Here is a 22,144-nt window from a genome sequence, read left to right as displayed (position 1 = left end):
AGCAAAAACAGCCTCGCCCTGTGGGGAACTGCCTTTTCCTGTTGCTCACCCCAAGTGAAGCTGTCACTTGCATTGTGCTGAGGTGACTGAAAGCAGTGTGACAAATGGCTGCTGAGATTGGCAGTGGCACCGACTTGGCAGGGAGCGAGGTAATAACTACTGTGTTATGGATTATTCTGGAGCCCTCGGATCACGTTCCTGTCAGGCTCTGCCTTCATTCTGGGAAGCCTTAAGAAGCAGCCCCCTTTGCTCCAAACAAGAGTCCTTTGGTCTCATACCATTGTTGTTTATAAAATTGCAGACTTTCCACAACGAAGCAAAAAGAAACTAATCTACATGTTTAGAAGCCCGGTAAGCCTAATATGGCTTTGGCAAGAAGATCTCCATGCAGAGCATCTTATAGAGTTGGCCAAGAACAGCGAGGCTCAAAACTGACTAGCATTAAACATAATAAATGGGAAGAGTGTAGGAGAAAAGAAAAGGATGGGCAGAGAAGAGGAAAAGGACGTCAGAAGGGAGAAAGGAAGAGGAAAGGGACGCCAGAAGAGAGAAAGGAAGGGAGGAAAAGAGATGGTGGACAGCAGCCAGCTTCCCACCTGCATGGGTGCCAGCGGGGAGAAGAGAAGAAGGAAGACAAGCTGGTACCCTCTGCCACCCCCCAGACCCACAGACTCCCTGACTCCATCCCCGACGCCTCAGGGTGATCTAACAGCTCAGAAAAAGCTTAAGAAAAAACGATTTCCATACAATGACACAGCAGTCAATTTTCCTACCAAGAGCTCACAGACACCCCCCCCCCAGAATCTACTGTGTCTTCACCCCCTCACAGAGCCATGTGTCCAAGTCTGAGCCTGTCCCAGACTCCAGCGTCCCCCAGAAACCCCAGTGACACCTTCCTGTGTTGGCATCAAGTCTGCTGTACTGCCTATGTAGGTCAAGACATGTGTTTACTCTTTGACACAAGTCTATGTTCTACTTATTTCACTTGGAGAAGAATTTGTTAAACCTGCAGCCATGCACTGCTGTTCATACAGCTTAGTTCCATTTGTGGAGACAAAGTGTAGAAAACACAGCCATGTAGGAGGGAATCAACCTGGAGGATATATCAGAGCCCAGTAAGTAAAGTGCCAGGCTCCTGGGGATAAGACATTCTAAGGTCCCTAATTTTAAAATAGATTTTAAAAACAGTTTTGGGTTCACAACAAAACTGGGAGGAAGGTGTGGCCATTTTTCCCTATCTGCAACACACAGCCTTCTCCATTGTCAGCATTTGAACGCTCCATCCTTTTTTATAACAGATTACCTGTCACTGTCACACCCTTGTTCATAGCTTATACTAGGGGTCACACTTGGTGCTACACATTCAATGGGCTTCCACGATTGCATCATGACCACAATGAATGAGAATTCTCTGTGCACATGGAATCACTCTTTCTCCTGGTTACAGCACCAATAGGACTAGAGCAATGGTTCTCAATCCGTGGGTCGCGACACCTTCAGCAAACCTCTATCTCCATAAGGTATTTACGTTACAATTCTTAACAGTGGCAAAATCACAGTTACGAAGTGGCAATAAAAATAATTTTATGGTTGGAGGTCACCACAACGTTAGGAACTGTATTAAAGGGTTGCAGCATTAGGAAGGTTGAGAACTGCTGGACTAGAGTGTGAAGAAACTGTTGGAGAGCCAGAATAAAGAAAAATGAAAACAAACAAACAAAACACACTGAGCAATGAAGCTTAGAGCCATGCCAGAATGTCACAGGCCACCAAGTACTTACTCCACTCAAAATGCTGTCAAGGTGTGTCTTCTTTGCTCCAGCTGTCTAAGCACCTGAGGCCTTAAAACACAAGCTAGAAACATTGAAAATATAGAACCCGCACATATTGACCTGTTTATAAATGAGTTAGCACATGAGGATGTAAGTCTATATATGTTGGAGCTGTAACATTTCACTAATTTATACCAAGCAGTGTTCATAAGAATGACCCCAATATGCTTCTTCAAAGAAAAGAACTGAATTCAAGATGCCTCATCTATTAGAAGTTGGAGGCAAGTCACCACAGTATTGATTTCTTGCTGCTGGAATTAAGTGCAGTGTTGAAAATGCCTAAGACAGTGTCTGACATTAAGTGCTAGAAGCATTGATATGTGATAGTGAGCATAGAGACCATGGTTGTGGTGATGTATGGAGCAATTGGCAGAAGAAATGGGAACGAGGATAGTTTAATCCCTCAGGCATTTATTAGTCATGTTGCTCATGAAGATAATCTTGTGTTCCAAGGTGAATTCAAAGTCAAATGGTACATGGTTCCTAGACCAGAAGAGGTCGTTATCATATTAGATTAGATCATGTTAGATTGAGACAAGTATTTTAGTGCATCTATTTTCTTTAGGCTGGGTCTTACAGTGTATCACAGACTGGCCTCAAGCCATAATCTCCTGTGTCCTCCAGCTGAGTGCTGGAATTACATGCATCACTATGTGTGGCTATACCGTATCTATTTCTAAAAGTGGTGTGACCACATAGATGGGAGGATTTTAAGAGTCAAGAGCTACAGTCAGTAGATAAGCAACCCTTAGAAGAGTGTGATATTTGGCCAGGAGTTGGCATTTGAAGAATGGATATTCCAGGCAGAGAAATCTGGCTTTAAACAAAAGCACAGAGTCATGGGGTTCTTGTCACAATAAAAGACACAGAAAAAACAGAATCAAGGAACTGCAGGAAGGAGGCAAGGAGGAAAAGTTCCTAAAGCCAGTTTATAAATGTCCAGTGTATCACACCAGGCAGTAGGGATTTTATCCAGAGGGAACTGTTTTCTACTGAAGTCTTTATATTGAGGAATTATGTGATATAATGCCTGAATTTGATATTTATGCATAGTGAAGACAGGGTGGGAAATGTATCTGAAGGGCAGGAGGGAGAGGCCTGAAGACCAGGCATGGGTTCTTGGGATGGCTTGGGTTATAGCCAAGACCCTGTGGCTTAGAAAGGTGACCAGTGGATTTGGTAAGATTGGATGGCTTATTTCAGGGGCTTCGGGAAATGGTCAGAGAGGAGAAAGGTATATAGGATATAGGGTCACCTGTGACACTGGGGATACTGACTTGAACAGTACAGATAACCCAAAGAATCAACTTCCTAAAACCCAAGATTTATTTGTTTTACTTTTCATGCTTCCCTGGTAGCATGAAAGGAACTAAATCTTTGGTATTATCTTAATTTCAAATTTATTAGATATTTTCCTGTTCTACTTAGGAAGGTGCTATTTGAGTGACTCCACAGTGCTAGAACCAAGTGAGCACCAGGTCCTTTCTAATTATTTATTTTTCTTGTTACATTTATGACATGGGTGCCCATGCCAGGGCACATGTATGATTAGAGGACAGCTTGGGAGAGTCAGTTCTCTGCTTCCATCATATGGTCCCAGAGATTCCCATCAGGCTGACAGCAAGCACCTTTATCCACTCTGTCATTTTGCTGGCCCACAAATTCCTCTTCTCTAAGTTTTAGGCAATACAGATAAATATGTTACCAAAGAATGAATTCTAACCCCACGATGGCTAAATATAATCCAGGGCAAGGCCATCTAATGTGGTGACCATTCTATATGACTGCTGAGGGCTTCAACCATTATATGTGACTACTGAGGTGTGATCTAAGTGTAAAATACAAATTAGAAGTCTGAAATAGAAAAAAATAATGCATAATAGTCTATTAATGTTTATATTAATTACATGTGAAATGATACTTTGAATATATTCTAAAATAATTTCAGTAGGTTATATATATGGCTCCTATTATATTTCTATTGGTGAGTGTTGATCTATGAAATTCAAGTTATTCAGACAATCAATGTATGTTTTCCATTATTGTTCCTTACCCATTCTGAAGGTCCAATTACCTGGTATTTTCTAATATCTCCCAATGTGTCCTTATCTCTACTAAAAATGGAGTTACTGAAGTGACTGTCACAACAGGTTGTATGATATTTACTACACCTGCAGGCTGAGACATAAACCAATGTCAATCATTCCCCTCAGATTTTCCTCACACACATCTGGGGCTTTGCAAGCCAGAGCAAGGAAGAGACCTGACTGCTAATTCCCGCCTGTGTCACTGGCTTTTCCAACTCTAGGAAAGGTAATAGTGATCCCTCCAGCTCAATTCAGAGGGCTGTATAGGTAGTTATGAAAGCATTTCAAAGGTGACTCTAAAGGCATACCATCCATCTACAGATAATTTCTTTAAGGTTGGTCATGGGATCAGTTTCCTCTGAAAGATGTAGATAGAGGATAAAGGAAAACACAGAGACTGAATTAGTGTCTATTCCCAAAGACAGTAATTATCCTTTTCAAGTCCATCCCAGATCTTGCAGCAAAGCCCAGTCAACTTGGAGACTGGAGGAACCAGAAGCCACTATGCATAAAAAGTATCTTGTTATTTTGTGAAACAGACCAACGGGATAGGGTTTTGTAAATCTGGTCATCATGGTATGTTCGTGTAATTTCAACCTCATTTTTGCAAAGAGCCTGTCCATTCACAGCCAGTTCTCAGTGGTCCCTCAGCAGGCATCATTTGGCAAGGGGAGGCAGATGTAAATCGGGGAGATTGGAACAGAATGGAATGAGTCCCATTCCCTTCACCCAGGAGTGTGGTAGCTTCAAGAGATGCATTTGGCCTTGGGGATCCTGATATGGTTGGGGTGGAAGCTGGAGGTTTCACTTTCCATAACAAGCTAGCAGCTTTTACTTGACCATTATGGTTCTTTGAGATGACTGGGGAAGGGTGTAGGTGGATCAGACTCAGGGGAGGTGGCTAAAGACCCCTCAAGTCACCCTTCGACTCCTAGAATTTAGAAATATGGCTGCAGGAGGAAACACCACAGGGTTTATAATCTGTGTTTTATAAAGCTATGAGGCTTTTCACCTCTGGGTTCAGACAACCATCTGAAATCATCCAATACCTACTCTCAAGAAAGCTACCGTAGTTACATCCTGAGAAATCCAAGCTTGCCCAGTGCCATCATTTAGGAGGTCCTGTACCCAGGTATCAAAGAAAAAAAGAGCACACTGCAGAAAAGCAGTCCCAAAACGAAAATTCTGGAAACGTTAACTGTCTTTGTTTGGTGTTTTGAGTGCCTTCCCACTCTGGGGTTATAGATGCTCCCTGGGGATCTGGCTGGGGACTTAAGGTGGGGGAGTGTTGCTCCCAGATCAGTTTAAATTACATAATGGAGCCAGGGGAGTCGGGTGATGGGATTGCTAATTCCCTTTAGAAGGAGACAAACTGCATATTTAAAAGCTCAACAAATACTCAAAAAAGAAAAAAAAAAAAAAAAAAAAAAAAAAAAAAAAAAAAAAGCAGCAGCTCAAGCGGTGACTGTGAGTTCCAGACTTCTCCATGGCTGAGTCCTTGGGATCCTCCCAAGCTGAGCCAGTGGAGCTGCGGGCTGAGTCTCAAGACTCACACAGAGCTTGGGGGCAGTCAAGTGCAGGTCCAGGGTCTGGGTTGGATCCCCGGGCTACTTTCTGTTTCACTTCGAAATGTCCCTTGCTTCCAAAACCGGTGGCCTCCCAATTCGAGTGAGAAGCTGTACTCCTTGGAGACCCCGGGTTCTGTAAAGGTAAGAGGTGACCGCGTCCGACCTCGAGGGGGATAGGAGGGGGGGCGGGTGTCACACAGCCCTAAAGGGTCTGGGTGGTCCCGCCCAGGAAGAGGTGATTTGTCTGCCGCCGGCTGTTCTGGGATTCTAATGAGGCTCGGGAGGGTATCTGAGCTTTGAAAGGGAGGTACAGTGACCCCCTGCCGCCAAGATGCCTGGCCACCTTCTGCCGGGTGAGTTGGATCAGTCCCCCAACTTCTCCACGAGGGAGCTGGTCAGTGGCCAGGCGCTGGCAACGCCCGGAAGGGGGACGAAGGGGCTGCCTGGCACCACAAGGCTGTGTGTGTAGTGTGTGTGTTTGCAGAGCCCAGCCCCGGGGGAGACTGTGGCTCACTCTGAGAGAGCTCAGCTGTTAAAGAACCAGAGATCAGACCCTGTGTGGATGCCTGTCTGAGTCCAGAGGTCTGGGCGGTCTGTAAGGTAGGCGCCAGAGTCTGGAATCATTTTGGTGTTTTTGTGGGTTTCTTGGGTACGATTTTGTATTGGCTTTGCACTTTGCGTGATTAGGAGGATTTTTCCCTTTGGGGAACTGCCAGCACCAATTGGTTTGCTTTTTAAAATATTTGAGTCCGGTCGCTAGGATGTCCCTGATTTATCATGTAGTCTATCCCCGAGGTCTAGTCTAGATCTGGAGATGTTTTGTAGACCCAGGAGATCCTCTTGCAGACTTCACTGCAGGAAAGGCTCAGGAGCTCTGGATGCTTGCTGAAGTCGGCTCATGGGAGCCTTGGGAAATTTCTGACTTAAAGACACAGGAAAAGCAAAAGCTGAAATCAGAAGCTGTTCCTCAGGGGGAGGTGGACTCCGGGGAAGTTGTAGATACAAAAAAAAGATGCCTTGAAAATGGAAAGAAGAAAACAAGGACTAGGTTGGGTGGGATGGGGGGCCCTGGCATTGTACGACTTGCTGTAAGGAGATGCGAATCTACATGGAACCTGTTCACCAGCTCCCTCGGAGTAAGAAATGCTTTAGCAGATCATGTGGGCACAGACTTGTAGAGAAGCAGATACAGAGACTAGATATGTGTTACAAGAGTTGGTTTCTAATCGTTATTCTTCTCCGGCCACATGAGGTGCACTAAACAAAACATGGAAAGCTAAAACAGAAGGGAAATGTCCTTAAGAATACCAACTGTAAAGAGATACTCAAGTTTTTGCTGTCTCTTATCTTATCTTATCCTTTCTCACCTTACTCCCAAATTTGGGCAAATTGTGTAAGGTGAAAGTGTTGAATTTAAACAACTCTTTAAAATGGTACAGTTGTTATGTGACAGGGTATTAGATTATTCAAATGAAAATATCTTATCAGTGGTTCTTAAGTCTCCAGGACCACACACCTCATTTGAAAAATCAAAAGCCTTGTCGTGAATTTCTGTCATTTTCTCTTTCCTGGGTGCCCAACACCCATTTGTCCTGATACCCAACAGATAAAACTAGAGAAGAAAGCCAAAGATACCCTGAGGTTTTACATTAAAACCTACTTTTGAAATATAGATGTTATAATATTATAAATATATGTGATGAATATAAGAGTAGCTCAGGGGCCACCTTATAAAGACCATAGTGGTCCCTCGGGAAAACCTTGTTTAAATAATTGAGATCCCTTTTGTCTGGATTTCTATCAGCCGAAATGTGCTAGAGACCTTTATTTCTGCCCTTCGGTTTTATACATAGGAGACTGAGATTCTTGAAGATGGCCTCCAGACATGCCAAGCCTGGGGCTTTGAACCACTTAGGTTTGGGCACATTGCTTTGCAATCTGTTTCCCTACGATTTGATGATACGCCTAGGTTTGGGTGCCCACATTTTCTATGCCAAGAACTCGGGCTTACAGTTTTATAGAGTACTTCTGTATCACTTTCTGTACAAGGGGCATTCTGGGAAGTACCTTGTGGATGCCAAGTTTTGTTCTTTGCCGGGCATTTCAATACTTCATAGAATATGATATCAGAAGATGTGACATAGAGCAGATTTTGAAAATCCCGTTCTTAGGGGAATACAGGTGCTTTGGTTAAACTAGAAGCTTTGGAAGTCAGGTTGTTGTAATCTTACCCCACTTGGGCCACTAGTTTACTGAGTGAACATTAGGCAGGCTTCTTGGCCTTTGTCAGACTTGGTGTCCTCATCTGTGAAAGTGGAGGACAGCAAGTTGTACTGAAAGTGAGGAATACAGGATCAGAGCTTAGGGAAGTACAGCGTATTAAACTACCTGCTGTCATCATTGGTCTCACTTACAACATGTAGTGACCACAGAATATTTGGGGGGAAAACAAAACAGGTCATTTATGTATCAGACAGTAAAAAGTAGGTGAGAACCTTTATCCTAGCATTTGCGGTCCTCAACATGCTCTGGAATTATTTCACTAACTTGTCTGTTCCTCTAAATAAGAAGGCATCTTTGTTCCCATACTTTGGACATGCTTTGGTTTAAGCCACATAGGATATCAATGGCAGCACCAAGTGAGCACTATTGGTCTCCAGATGTCACTGGGGAGCACCACCTTTCTGATCCAGCTGCTAGAGTGGTCAACAAAGGCAGCCCTTGTTTGTGTTATGGGCCACACACTGTCCATTTAATGCTGTTTCACACAGCCTGATGTTCCTCTACCTTTGTCTCGGCCTGGATCGACCGCATTTAGGGGTTCTGGAGATGTTATCTCACTAGAGTAGAAGGGCCACCGTGGTCTATGACTACATTCCCAAGATTCTGAGACCACAGTATGATTCATGTAAAGGTGCTCAAAGCTCTCTTTTTGCATTCCTTGAGTGTTTGGCCTACTGTGAAATTTGGACTCCACAGCTTCAGGCTAAGAAGTAAAAACATACAGATGCCTGGCTTCCAGCTTCCATAGAAATAATGAAGTGGATACAGTTTCCTTTGGGGGATTGTCATGAGGAAGGAATAGTGAAGAACTGCACAGAGGCTCCTTTCCTCGGAAACCCACAAGATAATGTCAAAACTCAAGAGAAAGGACAGACTAACTCCACCAAACTGCAAGGAAAAATGAGATAAAAATTTCTAGGAAAGGGCAGTACATGTTGATAATTACAAAAAAACAAAACACCTTGACATGACCATGTCACAGTGCTGAGAGGGGACCAAGTGGCAAAGTGTGGAAAAGGCAGCACAGGAAATGAGGGGCCGGGGACAAGCTCAGCCTGTGCCCTGAATAAATAAATCCTTCAGTTGGATCTCATCTCCTCAGTTATAAGATGAAGTACCCGTTTCTACCTTTCCCACAAGGCACTCAAGAGAAACAAACAAAAGTCTGTCCAAACTAAAGAGTTGGGCTGGGGACGTGCCACAGCCAGTAAAGTGGCTGCTATGCAAGGGTGAGGGTCAGAGTTCGGATCCCCAGAACCCAAGTAAAGGCCAGGTGGGTAGCCACTGTTGCCTGCCCGTAATCCCAGCGCTAGGGAGGACCCAGGGAATCCCTGGAGTGAGCAGGCTAGCCAGACTGGCTAAAATAGGGAACTCCAGGTTCAATCAATCAGAAACCCTACCTCAGTATGTAAGGTGGAGGGTCATCAACATTGGGCCTCCACGTACATATGTGTATGTGCACGCGTGCGCACACGCACATATGTACTACACACATGTGCAACCATATACATCTGTGTGTGGCAGGGGGGTGTTACACAGACAAGACGTGCATTGATTTTCCTTTGAGTTAGCTGCTGATGATAATGAAAACTAATATTAAGAAAAGCAAAGAAGTCCGTATTTAGTGACACGTAACTCATCCTATCACATTCCTCTTCATTAACAATACTCATGAGAGCAGAGAGAGGTGAGTTGGTAAAGCACTTACCATACAAGCTTGAGGCCCTGGGTTCCATACCCAGAACCCCTGGAAAAACCCAGATGTGGCGATGTGTACTTGTAATCCCAGAACTGAGGAGACAGAGACAGGGAGATACCTGGGGCTTGCTGGTCAGCCAGCCTAGCCTACTCAGTGAACCCCAAACCAGTGAAAAACCCTGTCTCAAAAGACAGCATAGATGGCACCTAGGGAATGATAGCCACACACACATACACGTGCATTCATGCACCTACAATTATGTGCACTCACACAGACATACACCCACCCCATAGACACACACAGGAAAGGTATCTCTCCAATGCTTTAGCTAGCAGGTCATTCCATGGATGTTACAGTCATGACCGATCCCCAGCAAGTCAAGAACACGCTGCATCATTAGTAGACAGATGGCTTGATGCCATCTGCTCCTTTCTCTGGGCTCTTCTGAAGAGTCAAGGCAGGTAATATGTTATGGCTGCAGTTCAGCTTGCCCCAAGCCCCAAGCTTTTTGGAAGCAAGTCCACTAAAAATATTAAGTGCTCATTTTGGTTATTAGGATGAGATTGTTGGAAGAAAACGTAATGTAATTTACAATACGTTGCTGTCTGAACTATTTAGCCCTGATTTTGAGGTTCATGATTTACCCCCCAAAAGTGGCCCTGGTACTAAAGATGATAAGAATACGCACTTGGGAGCAAGGTCTCATCTTGACCAACCCAGTGGGGGCTCCTTGGCTTTTGTCCTAAATTGGAAACACTTCTAGTCTTTATGGCTGGCTCATATGTAGAATTTCTCAAATCAAAGTGTGCTTTATAAATATCATGTCTTTTTCAGTAGAGGGAAAGCTGAGCGCTGTGTGGGGGTTGTTGTTGTTATGGTGTTTAATCAGCAAGCATTTATCATCTACCGTACTGAGGGCAAGGCATTGTGTTGAGAGTTTTGCAGTGTATGAAAAGATGAATCACATCAACTCATACCTTTTCAGAGGAGTAAAACATGTGCATAAGAGTTCTAACAAAATGCAGAAATGACAGCTTCTGTGGGAACAGAAAACTGTGGTTAGCAAGGTGGAGGAGAGGCGGGGAGTTAGTCTACCTAGAAAAGGCTGTGGAGTTGTTTCTAACAGAGGCGTCTGGGGGCCTGGGAAGGAAGCTCTGTGTCCCGAGAGGGCAAAGAAGCAAAGGAGCCAAGAGGAGGAAGGATGGGAGAAAGGCGAGAGAGGAGCAGGCAGCAGATTCCTAGAGGAAGACTCACCTAGGGGTGCGTGAGGCATGAGTATGAATAGAGAGACAGACCGTGGTCATAACAACAGGAAGCAGGGATAGGTTTCATGGCACAATAGATGCTTAGTGTATCTGGCTTAAACTGGGCCTCAAAGCCACCAGCTATGACCAAGGCAGCTGATCCTAATTTTCCATGGGTTCTGTTTTTGCAGTATTCACCTACTTCCTAGAATGTAGTGCTTATAAACCAAATCAATTCTCCGGGTGCTTTCTCACTCGTTCATGGTAGTGCGCTGGGCCGTGACAATTCGAACTAGAGTTAAACAAAGTGACACTCTGCATTCTTGTTTAGGCCCCCATCCTGTCAGTGTCCGTTTTTGAGATGTACTAATTGTCATACCTTGGTGAATTTTTTGAAGATGTTGCTGTTTGGAATAGCCTCTACTGTTATAGTATTGAAGCACCATGCTGCTATGTAGAGCTCCTGACTACAGTGCAGGAGCACTGTGCCTAGTACAACATACCCGTGTTCATAAGCACCATTCAAGGCATGAGTTACAGAGCTGTGGGTTGTGGCTGTGGGTTCAATGCTGATGAATCAACAGTGTGTGTTGAATATGTATTTAAACAGGAACACGTATAAGACATGCATATCTATTGAGAGGGTCAAGAACATGCACCACCATAAACTTAACCCTGATGTCCACAAGAGCAATGCTTCAATATTCACTAAGTAGCATTCATAGTGACTCCGTAGAACAGAACTGTGAAGGATGGAAGTTCTCTAGTTATTTCCTTCCACAGGGAACTAAGGGAGAGAAGAAAATATCTCAGCCAGCAAAGTACTTGGACCTGAACCCCAGATTGATCCCAAATCCCATATAAAAAAGCCAGCTCTCAGTTGATGAGAGCACTTGTTGCTCTTATGGAGGAGCCAGATTTGGTCCATCTTCACCCCCAGTTCCAGGGATCCAACACCCTCTTCTGACCTCCACAGGCAACAGGCATGCACGTGTTGCACATACATGCAAGCAAAATATTCATACACATACAATGAATTAAATAAGTCTCAAAATAACAATAACAAAAAGCCAGCACAGTGGTACACCCTTGTAATTCCAATGCTGGGAAGGTGGAAATAGGAAAATTCATGAGACATACTGCCAGCCAGTCTAGCCTACTCTACTTGGTGAATTCCAGATCATGAGAGATCCTGTGTTTAAAATAATAATAATAAAGTAATAATAATAAGTGGTTGTACCTGAAGGACTGGTATTTATAGTTGTCTTCTGTCCTTCACACACACACACACACACACACACACACACACACACACACAGCAGTTTAAGACTGGGAGAGGTGAAGAAATTATCCAGGACTACGTAGCTAACGTGGACCCAATCTGCCAGGCCAGAATGCCATGATGAAATGGCATACATTTGTTAAGACAAGATAAATGGCCTAATTTGGAAATGACAATGAAGAACAGAGGGGGGAAGACAGACTATAAATGGTTTAGGAAGTAGGCTCAATGGGGCATGGCCACTGATTGCATAAGGAGACAAAAAGAGGAAGGCATTCCAGAGAACTCTCTAGTGTGATGGAGCAGCCTGACTGTTAGGATCCAGGGAGCCTGAGGCCACAGCAGAGAAAACACTCCAACTCATACAGCAGGGCTAAGAGCGCAGGTTTGAGAGAGAAAATACCAGGTGTTATTTTATGAGCACGCACTGTTGCAGATGTTGTGCGGGCTCCTGTGAACCATCTACTTTGACCCTGACACTGAGTCCATGACTCAGGGACTGCTGTTCCTGTTTTGTAGATATGATACCAAGGTTCAAAAAGGACAACAACATGGCCACAGACACCCCACAAATGAATGCCAGGACAGGGATTACAGCCTCCGGCCCGCTGGCCAGGGAGGTTGTAGCTGCAGTGAGACGCTTTAGAGCATATGGAAGTGGCGGCGATGCTAATCACATCCTACCTCGCTCTCTGGTCTCTTGTTTTCAGCTGTAATTTTCCAGGACTTTCCTCCCTCCACATTTACTACATGTATCTCTATCTACCTGCTGCTTTTGTTCAAATTCCTCTCTCTCAAAGGGATATTGTTCTTCTGGCCTCTAGATTTCTTCCTCTTCCTCTTCTTCCTCTTCCTTTTGATTCCATCCCTTCTTCTCTACTGTATTGCAAAGGAGTTGTTATGATTATTTGGTAGTTACAGAAACTGGACATGCTGAGTCATGTGTGTTATTACATTGTTTCAAATATTTACCATTTCAGTGTTTCCTAGAGTATAGCACATGTTTTTGAGAATTATTGTCTAAGTCCTTCTTAAGGTCATGTTAGTGGAGGTGCAGCTTACTTACTAAGAGAAGGTAAGCAGGAGCTGACTATACTGTTTGTCCATTAGATTTGGAAAACCTGTCACAGAAAGTCATGATTCTCATTTACATTTCACCTCAGACATCAATGATCTCTGATCTTAAAGACAGCAATCTTTGCACAGGTATCCTAGTCTGTATTGCTGAGCCTTATTTACCAACTTTTCTGAGATAATAAGATATTCCCCAACACTTAGGCTAGTCTCAAAGCACTCAGTGCCTGAGGATAAAGCAGCTCAGTAACAATACAGAGTGTTCCATCTGAGACAGCTCAGAGCCATTTACTATATTCAAAAACAAGTTAACAATACATAATGGAGACTCAAGCCAGAATCTTGGGCTTCTTTCTTCCTAAAATGCTCCCTGAATATGCCCAGGAGGGTGAGCGTTCTTTCTGACCACACGGAAGTGCCGTCCCCTGAGCTGCGGCATTCCTTACAACGCTCTCCAGAGCTCAAGGCCTGCAGTTGCAGGGAGACCATCAATCTAGAATTGCTGTAGGTAAGTAGAAAGGAATTCACCCATGGGGATCTTCTATTCTTTGAAATAACCCAAGTCTGAAGCCCTTCATTTATAAATTAATAAAGAAACCTCTCGAAGGATATGAAAGCCGGAAGAGAGGCTCAGGGGGCAATGTAGTAGATGCTTCCACACTGAGTGGACCATAGCTTTTCAGTGAGTCTATCCTGCATTTGTGTAGAGCTCTGCTAACGTAGGAACAAAGGCTCTGAGATCTCTGTCTTCTTACTCTTGGCCACAGCCTGAAAGGGAGCTGGGAAAGTGAAGCTTCGTTTGATCCGACAAACACTAGAAACCATCTTTCAAGTATCCCGGACAGAACTGAGTCCAACATGTGCATTGCCAAAGCCAGGGGAAATTCGCTGCATATGTTTCTGATTCATTCATAGTTTAATCATCCAAACATTACTTCTCGAGGACTAGTTGTGGCCAAGAAACTCTTTATGAGCCATTTAAAAACATTATCTTGAAAACAGGAAGCCTTCCTGTGCCAAGCACTCACAGATGCCTCAGCAGAGGAAGCCTGGGTATTGAACATTCCTAACTGGGGAGAGTCCCCCACCCCCTGCCTCTCCTATCTGGAAACCTGTTCTGGGCCTCTGAACTTTTTTTGCCCTTCACCATATTCCATCTTTCTTCTAAATGATACCTCAGGAGACAACTCTTTACCTGGATTCATAATGTTATCGTGCAGCCATTAAAAAGCTCAAGCAGAGGACTCGGGTATTGGGTGCTTACCTAACATACACAGAGCCTGATTCCCAGCACTGTAGAACATGCAGTGTGGTGGTACAATCCGGTTATCCCATTACTCAGGAGACAAAGTCAGGAGGTTCAGAAGTTCAAGGTCATCCTAGGCTACTGAGTGAACTCAAGGCCAGCTGATAATGCATGAGACTCCACTCTTTTCTGGTTGGGTTTATTTTTTATGTTGTTGCTGTTTGTTTGTTTGTTTGTTTCAAGTAGACTTTCACAAATGGGCCTGAAAAACACTAGATTCCAAAGAGCCATTGACTCCAAAAAAGGAAGAAAATTCTCTTTATTCTTAAAGTTTAAAAATTTACTGTGGTTGCAAACATGTAATATTAGATTTGGCCTCTTAGCCAGTTTACATGCACAGCTCAGTGGCATTAAGCAATCATCTCCACCGTCTTTCTCTGGAATCCTTCCTCAGGCAAAACTGAAATTCTGTGCCCATTAAGGAATAGCACCCCATTCCATTTCCCAGCCTCCCAGCCTCTACCAACCACCGTTCTACTGCTTGTCCCATTAAAAAGTGGCATTCATCTGGTAGCATGGACTTACTTTGTCACTACAAAGTAAAGAGACTTTTAGTGTATGGATTCTTGTGTATATAATCCTGGGTATAGTATAGGAATAGGAATAATGTCTTGACAAGTTTGTGTGATTATTAAGACTACATAGTGAGACCCTTCTCCCCCTCCAAACAAAAAACATGTAATTACACAGATGACTAGGCCCACCCCTCAATGAAAGTATGATGATCAAATAATATAAAGAAAAGCCTAAAAAAACTCCTAAAAAGACAAGTGGGTCTCAGGTTAGAATCACATTAGAATCTCCTGGGGAACTTGTAAATATTCCTCAGATCTGAAATGGTACTCAGCCTTCCAGTGGTACTGATGTGGTTGGTCCTTGAACCACATTTTGTAAAAGAAGGTTCTAGAAGCTGAGTGGATAACCCTAGGGAGCCCTTAAAATTCTAAATTAAATATTTTGGGTGAATGTTATGCACTGGAATTTTTTAAGTGCCCTAGAGCTAGCATGGAGAACCTCTGACTTGAAAATGTAGTTCATATTTCCACACTGTCTCTCCCTAAATCAAATAATTCATGTGAGCCTCTGGTGGGTATTTAACTGTAGTGAATTTATACTTCTCTAATAGGAGCCCCAAGCAGCTATTTCTATTTTGCTGATAAAAGGACCCAAATGCTTTAGATTCCTGATGTGTTAACTACATAGTTGACATTCAGCTTTTAAAAACTCTAGTAACCTTGTATTCTCACCTGTACAGAGGTCGTCCTACATACCCAGGTAAGCTACATGGAAAAGTAGGAACAGAACTAACAGAATCTTCAAACTTAAAAAAGAAAAGGTTAATATTCTCAAATGCTGAGACATGTATCCTCAGAAGCCTGTATTGAAAACAACAAGAGAAATTCTTGTGTTACCAATGTCTGGAACAGATGTTACAATCCACTTGTCCGCATTGTAAAATAAATGCAATATCACTTCTGTGGGACTAAGGATTCCACTTATAACTGCACACTGATGGATCTTCTTGGATGAGGCCCTTGCAAACTGCACCCCTAAGAAGCTGATGGTGCCATCTATGGTGGGTGTAATTAACGCCACACACTTTAATAGTAAAGAGTGCCTGCAAAAATGCAGCTGTTAGCCCTTTAGCCTGATTGAATCTGAACTTATCTGTCTTACCATGCGGCTACTTCTTAGTTGCTCCTAATTTCTGATGACAGAGACTACTGTGGGCCAGCAACGTGGCTCAGCAGGGAAGGACACTGGCCGATAGGCCTTCTGATCCCTGAGCACACACCGTGAAAGGACAAAACTGATTTCCACAACTTGTCCTCTGGCCTACACACACACACACACACACACACACACACACACACACACACACACACACAAACACTATGGCACACAAGCACAAGTGCACAGATAGACAGATAGGCACATACACACACTAAATAAATTACTATGGCCTGGATAAATCTATTTGTTCTGGTAGATGGACGCTCAGTTAGCTTAACCCCAAGAAGGGTATGTAAATTGTGCAATGCTACTTTATAGCTAAAATTCAACCTACTCAAAAGACCACTCCTACTTCTCTCACGTTTTTATTAGCTAGTGGCAGGCTATAAAGAATTACAAATTTTGCTGTCACATATGTTTCCCACTTTGTGCTGTGGGTAGTTCATGTGCATGGATCAAAATCTGACAAAAAAAAATCGTTATGAAAGACTTTGTCCTTTCCCAGGAGCTGAAACTGTTTTGTAATGACCAGAAGTAGAATAATGATCACTAATAGAACAGACATGACCAGGACAGTCACGAAGACTGTGTGTGTGTGTGTGTGTGTGTGTGTGTGTGTGTGTGTGTGTGCATGTGCTTGTGCATGAGTGCAATGTCAGGTGTTTTCCTCATTCACTCCCCATCTTATATTTTGAGGCATGGTCTCTCACTGAACCTGGAGCTCAATGTTTGGGCTGGTCTGGGCCAGTGAGCCCCAGGATCCCCCAGTCTCATCCCCACTCCACCAGTGTCAGGCTGCAGACACACCCCACTGTGCCCAGCTTTTACATGGCTTCTGGGAATCTGTATTCAGGTCCTCATGCTTGCATAACAAGGACTTTGCCCACTGAACCATCTCTCCAGAACACAAGGAGATATTTTTGTTGTTGTTGTTACACAACACTGTTTTGAGCCCTGCATGTAGCTAGCCAGGACTGGAGAAAATCATTCAGGATCCTTCTTGCTGGTATCTTCTCTGACCCCATCTCCACCCAGTATGAGTCCTAGAGACTACAACTCATTTCTTGCCCGTTTTGTCCATCATCACTACCTGTGTTGTTGTCAATTCTCAGTCAGCCCTACCTATCACTGGGACCGGCTCCAGATTCCCCCTCAGATACCCAAATCTGCAGGTGCTCAAGTCTCTGATATACAATGGCATGCTATTTTCACATAACCTGCACTCATCTTCCGGATACTACAAGTCACCTCCAGATTTCCTATAGCACCTAAGGTAATGCAAACGCCATGTAAATAACTAGTGCTACATTGTTTATAAACAATGATTAGGGGAAGGTTTTTACATGTTCAGCACTGATGCCTTTTTATCTTGAATATTTTCATCCATGCATGGCTGAACCATGGTGTGGACTTTATGGGCACAGAAGTTAACTGTATTCTTTTGAAATCTTGATTTGAAAATATACCCTTTAAATTCCAGTTCCTCATTACTGGAAACTCAAATAACTCAAGTCCCTTATGAGATATTTTCAGATAGACTCAATTTTTCATTTTTGAAGAAAAAATACCTGTTATGTAATTTGAACTGATGGCCAGTGAGCTCATAAATGTCAGTTCGCTTAGACAATGTAATTCTCTTCTCGCACCAGCACAATTCACATTTGGATTTAGAAAAAAGCCTTAAATTTCATCCAGGGCAATCTCGGGAAGAGGTCCTTAATTCTCACAGCCAGAGACTGCAGATTCTGATGATAGATTAGAGGCATCAAAATAGACATGCTTCCAATAAGGAAGTCGCCTAAAATAAGAGTGGAGAACTGTTAATGACACCAGGAACAGATAATAATGGAGGCCTGGCCGATCAGGTCCAGGCAGAAACTAGCAAGAAAGAAGGCAAATAAGATGGTAAGAAGTGAGGGAAGGCTGAAACAGAAAGTCGTCTCCAGATCCTGAAAAATGAGTCTGGGCGCTGCAGAGATGACTCAGCGACTAAGAACACTTGCTGCTCTTGCAGAGGACCGGAGTTCTGCTCCTCCCACCCACGTGGGCCAGCTCACAACTGCCTTTAATTCCAGTTCTGGAGAACTGAGAGCTGAAGACCACCATGGGACAGGTCGCAAGATGCTGGAGAGAGACAGAGACAGAGAGAGACACCAACAGAGAAGCATGCCAACATCCATTTTAAAACAGCAATGATAACATACATTTGAGTCACAGAGTCAGCTTTCCCCACAGATCCTCATTTGAATAGCCTGGCAGTTTCACTTACAAGATTCATTCTGGATCAACCAAGTGAAAATCTCTAGACATTTTACACAAACATAGGAACATCAGAGGAGCGTGCCCTGGGGACTCAAGTGTATCCATCCTTGGAGTGGCTCTATCTGGAAGTTTCCTGGGAGTGGGTAATGTTCAACCACACAGTTCAAGTGCCATACACCCAGTCATGTGTTGCTAGTGAACCCTTGAGTGTGCATAAGGGCAACTGTGGCGGACTGTGTTGCCGTGTGTTAACATGTATTAACATGGGATGTTGAAGATGTAACATGAAAAGATATATAAAACATCGGTTGATAATCTTTATTGTTACTTGTTGAGATAATATTTTGGATATATTTTGGGGTGGTAGGGCATGCAAGCTATGCTGAACGTGTGGAAGCTAGACTACAACCTTCGGGGTTGGTTCTTCTCCTCTTCCTTCCACGTGGGTTCCAAGGATTGAACTCAGGTCATCAGGTTTGGTGGCATACCCTCTGAGTCATCTCGCCAGACCTTAAGAAATAATTGAACCAATTTCTATTTGCCTTCTTAACATGAATATTAGAGTTTTGTTGTTGTTGATGCTAGAGATCTGCTCTGCTTCAGAGTTACACCCACAGCATTAAAACACGTCAAAGCATGGTTCATACTGTATTGGTTGTGCTCTAGAGCCTGCAGGTTAAACCATGAAGGGCTCTTCTCTTACACACAAGAAGTAACAGAAAGCCACAGGAGGAAGAACTTTTTGCCACTGATTTATTGGGAATGTAACATGTGACTTAAAATTAATTCCTTTTTGTTGTGTGTTACTGGAGATTGAACCTAAGGTCTTCCAGACGGAGGCTAAGGCTCTGCCACTGAACCACTGTTAGCCTAATTTCACCTTCAAGTTTATACTCTCCCTCTGCTTTCTTAGCTAGATTTTATGCAAAGGCTAAGATGGTCGCCAGCAGAGACTTGGGGAGGAAAGAGCCTCTCCAGCATATCTCCCTGGGGCGGAAAAAAAAAAAGTTTCTCAAATTAAGCAGAATATCACCATGCAAATCATTTAGCCACTCTTTCTCCAGATTTGGTGAAAAAAATAAGATGTTCCATAAGAAATATCTAAACAGATTTGCCTCTATGACAGATTGACCCTCCCCCATCAGGTATCCCTTAAAAGTACGTGTGCAACAAAGAACATGACATACACCTCCGAAGCTTCAGCTTGCAATTAGCTTAGCTTCTCTGAGTTTACAAGAGGAGAAGCTTGGACTTGTTAAATGTGGACACATTTTTCATCCTCTCTATTAATACATGTCTGGGGGTAGTAAGCACCGTGCAAGGTACAGAGCGCACAGTGTGCAGTGCTGAATAGGAAAGACAGAGCCCCTGCTTTTCCAGGATCACAGGAAACAACAGGCAATCACAACATAACATAACGTAATAGCTTGTACTATCAGGAGCTACAAAAGCATGCTGCAAAGGAATCCAATAAGGCCATAATTGGAGGGGAAACAAAGACTCCAGTTTGAGACCTGCAGGTTGTAGAAGCTATTCCAGACACAGGCACATGCCCAGATGCAGGGACAGAGACAGAGGAGCATCAACTGTGAAAACCCAGAGAACTAAGAGCCATCTCATTTTGCTGTGATTCGGAAGGCAGGTTATGAGGGAAGCTTGGAGACATGACAAGGGGCCAGGACAGAGCCTGCATAGTCTATGATTCCATTTATGTGAAGTGTCCACAAAGATCAGTCTATAGAGGCTTCTAGAACATAGATTATGGCTGTCTGGATTTAGGGTGGAAGTAGGAAGAACTGCCAGTAAGGTGTGAGTTGTTTCCTTTGGGGCATGGTGGAAATATTCTAAAAATAGATTTTACGGAATATATCAAAGTTCATGGAATTATGGTGACATGTGCTTAGAACATATACAGAGTATGTCTTAATAAGGCTTTTAAGGGCTGGGGGTGTTAAGTAAATAATAGAGTGACTAGTATGCACAAGGCCCTGGGTTCAATTCCTGGCATTACAAAAAGATTAATAATAATAATTGAGGGGCTATAGAGATGACTCCGTGGCTAAAAGCACTGGCTGCTCTTTCAGTGAACACATATTCAACTCCCAGTACCTAGATGCTAACTCACAACCATCCAGGGGATCTGACGCCCTCTTCTGGCCTCCATGGGCATTGTACACACGGGAGGCACAGACACACATTCAGGTAACACACCCATTCACATAAAATAATAAAATATATACTTTTAAACTTGATAAAGTCATTCAAATAAAAAGCATCCCATAGACCCTGCTAAGGACTTTGGTAACGTCCCACATGAGGTAGACAGGATGAATGATGCAGCTCCAGGCACCTGCTTCTGAAGTACTTTGGATAGTACACAACTTTGCATGCAGGACGGAAGTGAAGCAAAGAGAACCGACTGTATTGAGTACCTACTGTCTGCGAAACACCTGCAGGGATAGCTCACACACATCATCTCATTTAAACTTCGCCACCTGTAGCAGGTATGGTTCATTGCTGTGGCAGTGGGAGCATTATTCTAAAGGGTTATTCTAAAGGGTTAGAAATAGAAGCAGCCACTGCTGTATCTGTGAGACAGTCATGGCTCTGGAGAGGTGAATCCCTTTGACCAAAGCTTTGCACAGGATTAGAATGTAGGGGACACATGGCCTGAAGCTGTTCACTTTTGTTTCGCTGCCCTGTTGCCCTGATGTGGAGGGAAGGAAAGGACATGGCATGGGGTTGAATTGCTTGGTAGGCTGACCATCAACAACACATAAGTATCCCTGGTGCATCCATTTCCTGTTCCTGCTGGAACAAAAGGCTACAAACTCTATGGTCTAAAGCAACACAGATGTACCCTTTCAGAGCTGCGGAGGTCAGAAGGTCGGAGCCAACCTGACTGAGATAAAGTCACAATGTAGGAGGAGCTGCTTCCCTCTGGAGGATCTTGGGAAACTCTGGGGACTTGTACTTCAGCGTCTCTGAGAACCTACCTGCTGAGCCTCCGTGTCCCTCCCTGTGATAGCTAGGATCTCCCCTATTTCATCCTCACCTCTCCACTTTCTCACTCTTCTTGCTTACAACCATTTCAGCCCATTGGGATGTTTTATAATTCTTTCCCCTTCTCAAGGTTCTTAATTTAATCACATCTGTTCATTAAAAAGAATAATAATAATAATGACATCTGCCACATCAGCTAACCAATAAGCTTGGGGATGAAGCCATTACTCTGCCTAGCACACCCCAACTCTAAAAACCTGTCTGATTTGGGTCTGAGAATAAAAGCATCTTCAATGCTTTGACCTTGACCATGAGCCCACAGCCTTTTGTTCAATCATAACAACAAAATCAAGACTAGAATAAAATAATACCCTTACTTATTTTTATCTAATTTTAAATGCAATCCACTTGAAATGTTAGAGGAATAAAATAAATAAAAATGTGATCATGGGCAGTTAAGGATATTATTTTTATCTGGAAATGTTATTATTATTCATTGATAAATTACAGAATAATGTCAACAAGTCAAGCCCTCAGAGAGATCCCATGCCAAAGAAATGTGGAAGTTGGGACAAATGAGCACAAACACACATAGAATAATATTTATATTGCATCATAACCTGTTTCAAGACATACTTTGTCTTCTACAGTTTCACTTTAAACAAACACAAGCCTCATCAGGGATGTTTTCAAGAGGCCAGCATCTGTTTTCAAGGTTCTGTTGTTGTACCTACTCCGCTCCGATTTGATCCCCTACTGCCACAGCTGTG

At 43.4% G+C, this 22,144-nt stretch overlaps 1 protein-coding gene across 7 annotated transcripts in view; it reads left to right on the top strand.

Annotated features, from left to right (window-relative positions):
• Positions 1-22,144, top strand: part of Phactr1 (phosphatase and actin regulator 1) — a 483,448-nt gene that overhangs the window by 185,741 nt on the left and 275,563 nt on the right. The window contains exon 1 of one of the 7 annotated variants that reach the window (XM_052728480.1): positions 5,458-5,628. The exons of 5 other annotated variants lie outside the window; for them this stretch is intronic. The gene's annotated coding sequence lies outside the window, so the exon portion shown is untranslated. Of the gene's footprint in view, positions 1-5,457; positions 5,629-5,976; positions 6,088-22,144 lie in introns of those variants that run through there. One more of the 7 variants, XM_052728482.1, reaches the window with a different exon arrangement.

Source organism: Peromyscus californicus, unplaced genomic scaffold (assembly GCF_007827085.1).
Source record: "Peromyscus californicus insignis strain IS unplaced genomic scaffold, ASM782708v3 Scaffold_8__1_contigs__length_139910024, whole genome shotgun sequence".
NCBI classification, from domain to species: Eukaryota; Metazoa; Chordata; class Mammalia; order Rodentia; family Cricetidae; genus Peromyscus; species Peromyscus californicus.
The sequence above is the reverse complement of the archived record's forward strand: the minus strand, read 5'-3'. Positions and strand labels throughout refer to the sequence as shown.